At 34.9% G+C, this 14,551-nt stretch overlaps 1 long non-coding RNA gene across 1 annotated transcript; it reads right to left on the bottom strand.

The window, feature by feature from the left end:
• Nucleotides 1-6,530: 6,530 nt before the first annotated feature.
• Nucleotides 6,531-10,477, bottom strand: LOC140236927 (uncharacterized). Its single transcript, XR_011901810.1, has 4 exons — nucleotides 10,409-10,477; nucleotides 9,694-9,879; nucleotides 9,107-9,172; nucleotides 6,531-6,654 (listed from the first exon to the last, which is right to left on the bottom strand). It is a non-coding gene; the product is annotated as an uncharacterized lncRNA (long non-coding RNA).
• Nucleotides 10,478-14,551: the final 4,074 nt, after the last annotated feature.

Below are 14,551 nucleotides of genomic sequence, written 5' to 3' on the forward strand. Positions count from 1 at the left end.
TAGCTGTATATTCAAGGGGGTCGACATGATTAACCACACTTGCACCAGCACTCACCTCACTCACCTCATTCTCAATACATATAGTGTCTATACATTTGTCGCAATGTGATGCCAGAATGACTCTGTCTTTTTTCTTCTTTTCTCTTGTTTTCGATCAGTATACATGATGTATGTTTCGCCCAATTTCTTTTTTTTTCCTTCTCTTTCAAGACTGTCGTATCTTCAAGCTTCATGCCTATTTGACGTCAGTCTTCTGCATTCACACTCCCAGTACATGTGCCATATTCAGTCAGATCATTTGATTCACTTTATCCCGAGTGGTTCCCAATTGACGTGTTCTCTTACTCTTTTCTTTAATCTGTACACGTATATCAGTATAACACTGTATGTTTTATTGTCTTAAAAACAAAAAGAAATGACTGTATTTCATTTGTAATATATGAAGGGGTCGGTGCAATATAGTCCTAACCCACACAATAGTCATTTTGAGATAATCGCTGTTGAATCTTTGGAAAGTCCATACATTGTACATTAATAAAACATGAATGCATGCATTTTTTACCATCTCATTGGTTGAATTCAAATATGATATTTTCACGGAGGTTAGAGTGAAGGATAAGGATTATGAAAAGGCATGTAACTCAATTTTGACCAAATTGTGTGTTAGCACTATATTGCACCGACCCCTTCATATATTAAATGCAGAAAATTCCCAATAGATTCATTTGAACTGAAAAAAAGTTTCGGTTTGAATTAAAAGATATGATATACGAAGAGCAGAAGTATCATGATGAGTCACGAAATGTTGATTATATACTTTATGCCATGCAACATTATCAAGAATATTTTCCCAATTATTTGAGAAGTATTTTAGAGAAACCATCATCAGATGCTTTAGTGAGTAACCAATACAATCCGTACACATACACATAAAGATAAACAAGACAAACACGGACATTGAAGGCGAACATTACCCTCAGCAGTCTTCATTTAGTTAGTTTGCTCAATAACTCTCGAAATAAGAATGAATTTTGCTACCTAACAGTGCTCCAAATTAGAATTGATTGTGCGGCACAATTTGTGTTCATCTTTATTTCGATGTCAAGAACTTCTTAATATTGATAATTGAATTCCATATAAAGTAAAGACAAAAAAGTGTTGCAGTGAACAAAAGGACAAATCTTGATATCAAGAAGAGTAGATATTGATTAATAAGAATCTAGTAGGTATGAATATCAATTGATCGAGCTGGAATTTGTCTTGTTTCAAAGATAAATCACCTTCATTAAGGCATTTGTCATCCTCATTATTGTGGAAGAGGGTTCCAATGGAAAAAAAACAACAACACAAGGTTATAAATATTGGAGAAAAAAAAAGCCTTGAAGGGGTTAGTGTCCTCGGAATTAAATGCAGTTGAATTATCTAGATATTTTCTATAATTTTCATGAGAACAAGCTGGGGTACAGTTTCGTGGTTTCCGTTTTCCTCTTAACCTATATGTGTACTCATTATGAAACAATGCGATTCCAATAAACTTCTGTGTAAGTCAATTTTAGCAGGTGTCTAATCTCAACAACAAAAAATGCAAGAGGTCTTCAGAATTGAGAGCACATATTTCATTGTTTATGATTTCACAAAAATTCTGATGATATTATCAATCATTCCCAATACTGATCAAAATTTCACCCGTATGATACTTCAAAATTTCTCGTTTAATCTCTCTCTTTTTGTGTTTGTGTCATTAACTGGAAAACACTTCTGGTAAGTTTTCCATCTGCCCATCTGTGTCATAACCAGATGGTTGGCACCATCTAGAAAATAATACCCTCACGACTTGCATAAATACTGGGCGAGTCACCTGGTTCGGCATTAGCTGGTCTGGACACAGATATCTCAAGTCTTCTCCATCGCCGCAGAAAGGTAAGCCAGGAGCAGTCGTTGCCATGTTGCATATCTTCCTATTTGAATAACGCTTGTAACGGTGCCTGATTCTTTTTTTTTCTCTCTCGCTCTTTTTGTTAATATCATATATATATATATATATATATATATATATATATATATATATAATTATTAAATATTCTGAAAATGACAACGGAGAGCACTGTTCCTGCCAAGGAGTTGACTCAAGATTGTACAAGTTGATATATTAACAATTCTTCTCACATGAGGCTCTTATTTTCATGGCATTATAAATGGAAATATTTAAGCATGACCGAGAATGATTGGATTAGGAAAGAGTCGAGCAATCTAATCTTGTTACCTTCGGTGTTGGTTTGCCTGTTTGCAAAATGATAATAATGACACAATAAACAGATGATGCAAGTTTGGTAGTGATCCGAGAATTTTTAGGGATTTTGAAGGATTTTTTTTAATGTTTTGGCAGATGGGGTCAATGAACTTGGAAGTTCAAGCTGCGGGTATTTGAGGTATTCATACACCGCTGTGAAGTGCGTGCTATGCTCGGGCGAGTTGCAGCGTAGCTGGAAACTGATACCATAAACAAAAGGCTTCTTCGTTGGGAAATTGGGCGATTTTCAGCATGCGTGTAATGGATGGAGATGAGCTGCTTGGCGGAGGTCTGCGCTCTGCGAGAGCTTTTCTAGCTCATCTTTCGATACCCTTTCTTAACAATCATATTTCTTCATCTGATTCATTCTTTACAGAATTCAAACACCAAACCAAAATGGCCCGAGTTTTGCTCTTCGCGCTAGTTGTAGCTCTCTTCGTTGTCGCCATTGCCGCAAGTGAGAACAAGAAAGCCAAGAGTGACGAAATGGCGGAGCAGTATTACCCATACCAGAGAAGATTTGACAACTACGACTTCCGCAGTAAGTACTAGTGACTCTTTGTTTGTTTGTTTGTTTGTTTGTTTGTTTGTTTGTTTGTTTGTTTCTAACTTCCGACAATATCATCGAAGAAACGCTATGCAACAAGTACCAGCAAGATAACTGAAGTTGAGGGTTTTTACTTCCAAAGACCTCCCCCTACATCATTTTCTCTCTCCCTGTCGCTCTCTGTATATGAATTTATTATCATATGTTATTATTATCATATATGCATATATATATATATATATATATATATATATATATATGCGTGTGTGTGTATGAGTACATTTTACTTGCTTTATAAGGAATACGTTACAACGAAACTTCGATAAAACGAAAGAAAACCGGCTGTTATTGAGGGCTTCGTCATAACGAGAGTCGCCTATACGTATGTTATATACCATACACATGTATCAGACATTATTATGGTCATCAATAAATCCATATGGTTTTCAATTTATTCTTTTCATCCCCGTAGGGTGCGCCGATGATGAAGACTGCTTCTGTGACAATTATGGAAACAGGATGTTCTGCGGAGTAAGTGGCGTTCTGTTGAATATTACACTGTAAAAACATCGGTGTTAGATTTAACACCACGGGTGTTTAATCTAACACCGATCAAACTTCAATAGAGGACCACACCCACAGGTGTTCAAAATGAACTGTGGTGGTGTTGAAAAGTGTTCACCTGACACTTCGTGGTGTTAATTTGACACTGTACCTGGTGTTATTTTGACACTGTACTGGTGTTAATTCAAAAATGAAACCACATGGTGTTGATTTGATATTTGTTGGTGTTAATATCAATGGTTTAACACCCGTCCAGCTTCAATAAGGGACCACACCAGCTGGTGTTACTTTGGTGTAAATTTATTTTCACATTTTTTCACAAATCTAGTATTTTAATGTAAAATTCTTGATCGTCTTGTTTAAATAAAAAATCAGCAAGAAGTGCAGGTACTAAGAAACTCTTCAAAAAACAGTTTAAAATTTGGAAATGACACCCGGAGGTGTTAATTTAACACCATAAATGAGCACCGAAAATTTAACACCAGCTCGGTGTTTGCTATTTAACACCGGACTTTTTGCAGTGTATAAGTAATGGGTCCTTAAAGTGGATGTTTAGTTAGGTTTCATATATTGTTACACAACCAATTGTATGTTATTAGATTTGAAAGCATAAATCAGTTTTGTTATGTAGGTCCTATGCTTCATTTTTTTGCGATGTTGTCCAACTTATTGAACGTTTTACAGTACATCTGCAATTAGTATTAAGATTATAGCCGCCTTTCAATCTGGTGAACTGTAAGAGACACATCGATATGATAACGTCCTTGGCACTGACTGTAAGAATCACTGTATGTTTTTTATTCAGAAACATAAATGAACACATAAAATGCGTCTAGCTATTTTATTCATCTTTCTAATTACATGTACACTTTTTTATTTTCGTCATAATAGTAATAGATTTATTACTATTATGCCGAAAAGCTTTTAATCAGTGGAATCATGCTTTACGTAAAAGTGGTTTTTGTATCCGACCTAATCTACCAATGCATGATGAAATCTGAATAATATTTGAATATAGTATGTAATTGAATGATATGAAATGCAATGCAATGCAAAGTAATGTAGTGTATTGTAATGCAATGTAATAAAATGTAATGTAATGTAGTGTAATGTAATTTACAACACATATTGATACTAATATGTGTATCCACATAGATATATAATAATACATAGAAAACTGACTGTAGTTACGTTGATTATGTTACGGGTAAAAATAATAAAACGGGAAGTTTGTTTAAATACACCTCTCTCCTTCTGATTACACCTGTCCTGTGCTTATCATGCATCTTGGTTCCATTTTAATCACCCAGCAGGGATTTGGTCGTTGGTGATAGACTTCTCCGTCTCAGGAGCTTGGAAAACGAGATGCAAACTACCGCGATCAGGAGTGTAAGTTACCAGTAAATCATTTTCTGATGATTTATGATTATACATCTTGAATATCCTTCTTATCTTTGATCAATCTAGATCCGATTTTTTTTTTGGGAGGACTGAATTTGCAATGAGTTGACATGACTGTAAAGGTTTTCTCTTATTTTTTTTCTCAAGGCATTAATTACGTTAACATCATTGTTGTATTACGTGTAGGCATGGTAGGGGAATGCACCATAAACACTGCTTTTTAGAATATTTTCACATTTCCAACATTTCCGTATAGTTTAAATATTCTGTAAACTTTTTATGTATTGTGGTGTAATTTATGTATTCATTTTTGGTTAAAATATTTGTATGTTTCCGTTTGAAATGGAAAAGAAAATGAATGAATGAATCGCAATTATTACTACTAAATTCTCGATAATACTTAATCACTAATATGTATTTTTTCTTTTCTTTTATGCAGGAGCGGATTCTATAAATTACCTCGAAATGGCATTATCTGTGAGAACCTCTTCGATGCATCTTCCTCATTCATTTCCAGATCTTAAGAGCTCTTATATCTAACCTACTCATGACTTGCCTCTTGCATTAAATGAAATGTGTAAGTTTCAGGAAGTAATAAAGATATGAAAACTGGAACATAATAACCTTGTCATTGTTTACATCTTGCTGTCTTATGCTTCTCTTTGCACTCCGTACGGGTATATTAAGTGGTGATGAATTTACAACGCATGGATATTTTACTTTTCATTCATAAACGCACAGGTATAGACACCCAACTCACATGTCACAACATACGAACATATACATTATACATGTTATGTACTCTGCTTCATCGAGTTACTGTGCTGCTGTGTGTGGAGTGTTGATGAATATGACTGTAAATTGACTGTTTAGTGTGTATGTGCATGCATGTATTGGATATATATACATATACACACACACATATATATATATATATATATATATATGCATATATATATATATTTATATATATATATGATGTATATATGCATATGGATATCATTATATGACTTCATTATTATCAATTTGTCAAGTGTACAATACTCGTTTACTGCAAGAAATGCATATTTATTATTCAAACAATATCGCGAGTCACCACTCTTACAAGAATCAACGAACTCACTTCATGGCGTCTTTGTCGCTCCTATATGATATGTTATGAGTATCTATTGTCTGCTTATTCATGAAGACAGACATTTATATTTCACTGATAACATACACAACTAAAATACAATTACCGGTACTTAAATGCAATTACATTCATACAAACTTGTATGTAACGTATGTAATACAATTGTACACACTTACATACATACATACATACATACATACATACATAATTATTATACAGGAAGAAAAGGAGGGAGAGAGAGTCTGAATATGTCACTATGAATCGTCAAGCATTCTGATCTATCTTCATTTATACTTCATCAATCCACTGTCAAATAACACATACACACACACACACACACACACACACAACTGAGAGCTTAAAAACAACTGTATGATAGAAATGATGTTGTTGTCGAGCTCGTAAAAAGGTAAACGAGAAAGATTAATACAATATAAATTTAAACGTACAACAAACCAACATATTTTCCCATAATACTTTATGAACAAATGATACTGACAGCACATTGTACTGGTTTTATCAGGGGTAGAAATTTTTATTCATCTAAAGTGGATCGAAAATGTCCACAAGGAAAGAAAACATTACGAACATACAGTACAAAAACTACAGAGAAAAATCGATGATAGTCGCAGTATGTCAATGAGAGAGCCGTGTGGTCTAATTGGTCCGTCGAGGTGTTGTCACGTGACTAATCTTAAACGCCATCACCGGTTCCAGCACCTGAACAAAGGTTAAGAAAATTGATAGAGTCAATTTTTTTGAATATAAATGATAATTCATCACAAACCACTTGGCTGCTTAATTCTAGATGGAAGAAATTGAAAGCTATTATACAATTTTTGCAACGGCAAATATTCCAATTTTCAAAGCTGAATTTGTAATAATCAATGTAGTTTCAACCTCAATTTTTCGTTTTCCTTTTGTTTCATATTTCTTATGAAAATGTCACTAAACATAAATGTCTGTTTACAGCAGTATTTTAAAAGACGAAAAATATGATGGGACCTAGCTACCTTGTTGAGTCTTATCCAGATTATGCTCTATACCCTGTTGGTTGTCAATCAGAATTGCTTTCTTTTATGATTTGTGATGTATAACCAACAAATTATTGTCCTGGGTGTTTATTATAAGGCATAAGTTACTGTCAGAAAAGGAAATAGGTGCCAAACCGATTTGTGAAACACTTTCATCTGTAGCGAATCAAAGATCCGAGTCTTTCAAGAGGAAATAATAATGACAATTATCTTAACAGAGCCTTTTCAAAATACATACAAACAGCTCACACAGTTAAAACAAACTACTAAATATCAGTGACGTACTTATTGGCCAAAACAAAATAAAAAACAATAACATTAAACTTCACGTCATCACTATACCATTGGAATCGAATCAAAGCTCACAGAACTTTTACCTGTGGAATTAATGGGTTTTTTTTTTTGAAAGAATGAGCGAAGAAAAATATGAATAGCACTAATTTTGACAATGATACTAATAATGATAATGATCTAGTCGTTTAATTTCAACATCTGGCTCTGAATGAGTTTTTATAGATTGTTACCCAGTTCATGGGATACAAACAAAATCTTGGACTGCACTTATCGGTAAAATGACGTGCAGTGTTTACCGTATCCTACAGTTAGCCACAATACACTAGCAGTTCATCCATATTTTACAAAGTTCTACACTATTTCATATGATCTTCATTGTCGTTATATATCTTATTTCTGCATCAGATTTCCTTTTTACGATGCAATACTGGTGCAGCCCAAACAAACATGCAGGCAGTATTATGTAATTGTATTGATACGACTTACAACGCACTGGCGTTTCTGCCGTTTTCCAAGCAATTTAAGAATGATTTGGTTCATGATGTTCAATTTAATGCATCAAAGACCAACAAATCAAAAGCAGAAATTAAAGGAACTCGTGTCATAAGAACACATCTGAATATCCAATCGATCTCTCATATAGATACTAAGCCATCGTTGAGCTCACGTTGAAATATCTTCACACATGTCTGTTATAATGTTGGTAAATTCAGGAGCATACTGAAATACTTTCTTTATAAATTAAGCAAAAATGTAAGATTTTACACATTTTATCCCTTAACCCTATAAAGCCCATATATTTTCGGTTGCCACTCCCACACCCTTTACTTGATTTCAACCAAATTTGGTGACTTTTTCTAGAATCTTATTGCAAACATTTTGATATATAATATAGCCATGTCTGATATTGCTGGTCGCCATGGCAACCGTAAACTGACAACCATGTTCATCAGATTTTGCATGATTTTCTGTTCCAATTTCAGTTAACAGTATAATAATGGATGATGTGGGGGTTTTCTTGGCTGTAATTTGCTGAAGAACCAAATGTGAAGTAATAATGGTTGTGAATTACCCTGAAATGCTCTTCTTATTATTTCCGTTATTTTTACACGACATAGACATCAAACAATAGATATAATAGAAATAATCGAAAATACAGCATTTTTCGAAGACTACCCTTTTATTTTGGGTTATTTTCACACAAGCTTTGCCTGTAATATCATTTGTTTATCATATTATCAATCTGCAAACTCAAAATTTCAATATTTTGGAAATATGAAATGTGATACCAATATATGTACCCATTCCAAGCAATACATCATAGGTTTCATATATTTCTTTATATTGTAACGAATAGCGCCCCCACATGTTGACCTTGAGAAATTTCAACCATTACACATTGTGAAGGTTGACTTGCTTTTCCTTTATGGTAAACATGAAATGATTGATAGAAAATAGAAACATATATACTGGGATAAAGAAATACAAAGAAAAAACGTGATTTTAGCATATTTCCTATGTATTTCTTTATATTTCGGTAAATAGCGCCCTCAGTTGATGACCTTGAGAAATTTCAAATGTCGGGTCATGTAGAGTATGAGTTGTTCTACCCATGTGCCAAATATGACGGTCATACATCATATAATAAAGAAGTTATATAGGGGGGGCACAATGTGCCCCCCCCCCCCCCTTGGGCCTGGAAGGGGTCAAAATAGCTTGGGCTTTATAGGGTTAAGCATGTTGAGAACAAATCCAGGCCACAATTAGTAGGTGACAAGTAGGCCTAAATCAGCTGACATGATCTGACGGCTCTAATTTGAATAAATTCAGATGTGACAACTCACCATAGCAGAAGACGATTTTTCCAGACCTCCTGCTACACCAACAGTCCTGGTTATACTGGGAACAGTCTGGACATTTTGAAAAGAATATACGGAGGCATAAGCTTTATTGGCGATTTGAATTGAAAAGGAGAAAAGAAATTTTCAGAGCGAATACAACAATACTGATGAAAAAGAGTGATAAAAACAGAAAAATCTTCTCGCCACCATTATAAAGAATAATCGTCTGTATCATTAAGTTTGTCACCGTGTTTAATTAGCAAGGAAATAACTATCACATTTTAGGACAAGAAGCTAACGATAAATGTACTCTTAAAATTCAACACCAGTCTGAAGTTTTTCAAATATAAATAGCTGTCAAACTTCAAGTGGTATAGCCAACCAACCAGTATGGAAGCAGTATTAGACGTTTCTTACTCAAGAATTACATTTCGTGTAACTAAAAAAATTAAATGTGTTTACATACATTTATTCGTTCCGCATTTTGCAACTGACAATCAATCATAAATATCAAATCGGTTTTAGTCTTTGCATGGGGTCATTTCGAGCACATGATTACGTTGATTTTATACTACTTTTGAAATACTTACATTTGTATTTCTTCATTTTTCTGCCCTTTTCTCTGCTGAGAAGAAATCCTGCATGGCAGGATCCCTCTTTAGAAAATCAATCTCGTCGTCGGTGACATCGTCGTCGAAATCAGCCACGACTGCGACTACGAGCATGACGGCGAGCGCGAAGATGAAAGCCTTGGCCATTTTGCCGATGGTTGTTTTCTTGAAGAGGAAAAAGATGCGCAGAAAAAAAAAGTATCAATATATGCCCAATATCACATCGATCGATATCGCATTGAAATTGAAATTGAAAATTGAAAATGATCTGATTTATTGCCATCAGAAAAATTCAGACGAGTGAAAAGTCCGAAGACTTATTATTCCCTTTTTCAAAATACAAATTATACATTATATACATAAAAATACTCTACACATTGTAATCATACTTTTGCTTGCTGTAGAGCATCAAAGTCATATATTGTACTGAAACAATCTAAACTAGTTTGATAAGTTACTTGATGTGAATATAACCTGTTGGGAGCACGCACATTACGAAAAGCATAAAATTGAAAGAGATACGACGAAAGAGTGTTCAATGACATACCGGCATAAAGTGAGCTCATCATGCAACAAGCAACTATCAAAGCTCGATTCCCATCTTTCCGGGAAGCTGCTTCTCAAACCTTAACCAGAGAATCCACTTTGACGGATCAGTTGGCTTAAATCACACCGTGTGTATAGAGAGACTTACCAAATGAGAATTTGCTGTTTTTCCTGACGAGCTGGCTTATGGTGATAGAGGAGAAAGTTTACTGTATTTATAGATTAAGGATTCGAAGGCAGTTCTTTCCTTTCAAGGGCATAATTCACCTAAATAGCAAAATGTGAATTTGATATTGCCTGGGATATCATCTTTCAAGCGGACATTCACCTTATGAAAATTAAGAAAACCTTAAGTATCACCTTGTCCAGTCACTTCCTTTCACTGTAAGCGTAAAAGAATATCTTTGTTACGTGTGCGCGCTGGAGCATGGATGAGATACTGTACGTGTGGAGACCATTGGGAATAATATTGGCAAACGAGATAATGAAAGCGTTCAGCTCTCTTGAATGAGTGCTAGCCGGTTGTTTAGTCTCTAACTTAGATACACTTAATCAGATATGACTCAAATGAACTTTGGACATAATAAGATATTCAACTGCTCCCAGGCTTGTGATATAACTGTCTTTAAATCTTTTCGGATAGAATTACATGTATAGAAATGCTTACAACTAACTGCCCAAATCTAGCGAAGGAGCTGAGGGAGTTGGAGCTGACAGATCAAGGATGTAGTATTGCCTAGACAGCAGAATTCGTAGAGTAATCTGGATTGAAAACACAAGAACAAAACGGTTGCTGCTCTGCCCCATAAAATATCTGCAATACAAGTGTATAGTCGTTTCTCTGTCGAATATTTAATGCTGCGCATGTAGGAAAGGTATATGACTCCATCACTACATATATATATATATATATTTTTTTTTTATGTATTGCGGAGGAAACATTATAAGCAACCATACAATGTATTGTCCTATCATACTTTATGTGATAAGATCGATACAAACCTTCCTTAATAATCCTGTTCTCGGCATCACTGGGACCAACATCCACTCCCAAAAAAATAAGTCTTCAATATATACTAAGTAAACTGAAATTAAAACGGAGCTGTAATTGCTATAACTTACTGCTAATCGATTGACCTTCATCTGTTCATGTGCAATCTTGCAATCCTTATGGTTTATTGCGTAGACTGTTTTCAAACTATTTTAGATATTAATACACATTCATACACTCACAATTTCCTCTCATCATATAAAGCTGCTGTAAAGTTGTAGGCCGATAAATACAGAATCTTTTTTGAGCAACTTTTAAAGAGTTATTCCTTTTTAGGCCTTGCTGTCAATTTCATGTTATGCGCTGTCAATCGTTTCGACAGATACACGGATGTACACTCTTAAAATATTTGGGCAAAAAAATGCCCAACTTTTAGCCAACACTGGGCAACATACTGTCCACAAAACTATTGGTTAAAATCTGCCCAACTTATGTTGGGTAATGAGTTTGCTATGTGGTTGGGCAAATTAAATTGGCCAACAGCTGTTGACCAATCAGACTTTACCCAACTTTGCAATTTTCCAACAGTTGGTTATATTTTGTGTTGGGTAATCATTTGCCCAACCAATTGTACCCAGTTAGATATTGCCCAACTTCCGTTTGTCCAACTGTTTAGTAAGTTGAATTTTGGTTAATCAAAATTTAGTGTTGAATTATTTGATGTATGGGTGTTTACCAGAACATGTGTATGTCAAGACATTGTTCATATCTAACCTATCATAATCGTACAGCTAGTTGTAAGACCTATACCTACAAGTACATAAAGGCTTAGCCTACATCCTAGACCTAGTTAGTACTAGGGATATTTCATTCACATATATAGGGCCATTTAGTTGTAATGCTTTAAGACATGGTTACCATGCAGATTACACTTTTATTATAAAAATATGAAAATATCTCATCAAAGGCACAACTTGAAATTGTGAATATCACGGCAATAATATTCAATAAATTTCTGATACATTTCAGACATTTCAGAGTTTATTGAAATCATCAAAGTAAGGTGAGAAGGAGGAAAGAGATGCTGACGAGGGAAAAGAAAGAATTTGAGGAAGGAAGATGAGAAATAAAGAAGAGAGCGAAAAGGAAGAGCGGAAGATCTAAAGGAGGAGTTTGAGAGAGGGAGAGAAGAGAAAGTGAGGGATAAACAAGAGGGAAGGAGAAGAGAGAAGGAAGTGAGGTAGCGAATAGGAGAAAATTGAACGGCATAGGAAAAAATGACAGAAAAGTGTCGAATGTTAAGAATCAATACGGGTTGGATGTTTGTTAATTCGTCTACTCTGTGTATATATATTTTCATTCTTTTTCATGATAACTTTGTAACTGCCTTTGCAGTATTAGTTGGAGTGATATAATGTAGCATTCTCGTTGTACCTATCATAGGTATTTTATTCGATTTTTTTTTTCATGACTGGTGTCTCCATGAGTAATAAATGTTATCATGGTTATGCGGATTCGAAAAGAAACTGGAGATACAGTGCACTCCCGTTATAACGCAGACAGTAATAACGAAATTCCGGTTACAACAAACTAAAAAGTCTTGTCGCAAAATTACCCATTCTCTGTTTTAATCTTTTTGTATGCTTGGTTATCACGAAATTTCGGCATAACGAAGAGAATTCTCGAGGACTTCGTTATGACAGGAGTCCACTGTACCATATTATGTCCCCCCCCCCCCCAAAAAAAAAAAAAAAAAAACATACAACGCGACCCTCGGCAATGATAACTTATAAAATTATGAGTCAATCCAAACATATTTTCAGGGTATGAAACCATAACGTATTACCCACATCTTACAGAAAACCCCATCCGATTTGCTTCAGTGGTCAAAGAGAAATGAGGATCTTTGTACAGCATGTCAGGAATCCCTTTGTCCAATCCCAATGTCCATTGTGTTCACACATAAATATGCAGTTCAAAGAGCAAGAGCACCTATAAGTGCTAAGCTTGGAAGAAACAGATCCATGACATGCTTTACAACGAACCACATTTCTCTGTGACCACTTAACAAAATTGAATAGGGTTTTCTGTGAAATATAGCTAAGATGTTGTATTCTAAGGCCCTGAAATAGCATTCAGAATGTTTAATCGTATTAAAAATTAAATCCGAAAATCCGATTGTTGTTGTTGTTGTTGTTGTTGTTGTTGTTGTACTGTACAGCAGTCAAACTAACAGACACGCACTAGGTAATGCTTCCATAGACTGCTGTGATGAATTAGCGAAGATGGATGATGGACGATGAATGGAAGATTGATGAACAGAATGACACGGAAAACTCTTTTCACACATAAACACAGCTGCCTACCAGCACCAAAACACACTGCAAGAAGCATAACATGTAAATAATATTGATTTAACGTATCTCATTCTGAGATATCGGGTATACAGGATTGAGCACAGGGTCAATAACCTGCCTTGTCTCATGCTCCCTCTTCATTGCGTGGTGTACATTAAGTGTATAATGTATAGCTACAGCAAGGAACTTTAAACTCATTAACGTGGCGGGAAGATGCATTGAATTTATGCAGTGACAACCAAAACGTACACCGGTGGCCGTAGTGTTGCATTTATACCCCTTTATTAGTTTCCTGGCTTCTCCCTTCGTCAGATCTAAAGTGTACAAAGACTCAAAAACACACATACGCATGCACGTACACACACACACACACACGCACACACACACATATACATATATATGTATATGTATATATAGTGCGAGAGATTGTTCCTTTCCCAAATGTACGCGATGGGTAGCAATAATAAAAGAAATTAGACTTGAGGCAACGTCCGCCTTAAGTCTAATTTTTTCAACTTGTATAACTATAATATAATATAATATAATATAATATAATGTAATATAATATAATATAATGTAATATGACATAATATAATATAATATATTATTTTGTACCAGCATGAAACATGACGTCATGGAGCAATGATTTTGGGGTTTATCATTGAAGGTGTCAATGCACTGAAAGACGGAAGCAGAGTAATTACACCAAACACAACATCAGAGTCCTGGAAACTTTACGTCACATCTCGTAGACCAACATGTAGACCAACAAAAGTATATTACTATATTGCGTCACATGTAGACCAACAAAAGTATATTACTATATCTCAGAGTCGGCATCGATAGAATAGAATGCTTCAAGGAAACTCAGATCAGTCACAGTTTCTTTGACAAGTGATCTCCTTTTATTTACATCCCATTGCATTACACGATTGAATAAAGA

The sequence above is a fragment of the Diadema setosum genome, chromosome 13 (assembly GCF_964275005.1).
Source record: "Diadema setosum chromosome 13, eeDiaSeto1, whole genome shotgun sequence".
NCBI lineage: Eukaryota > Metazoa > Echinodermata > Echinoidea > Diadematoida > Diadematidae > Diadema > Diadema setosum.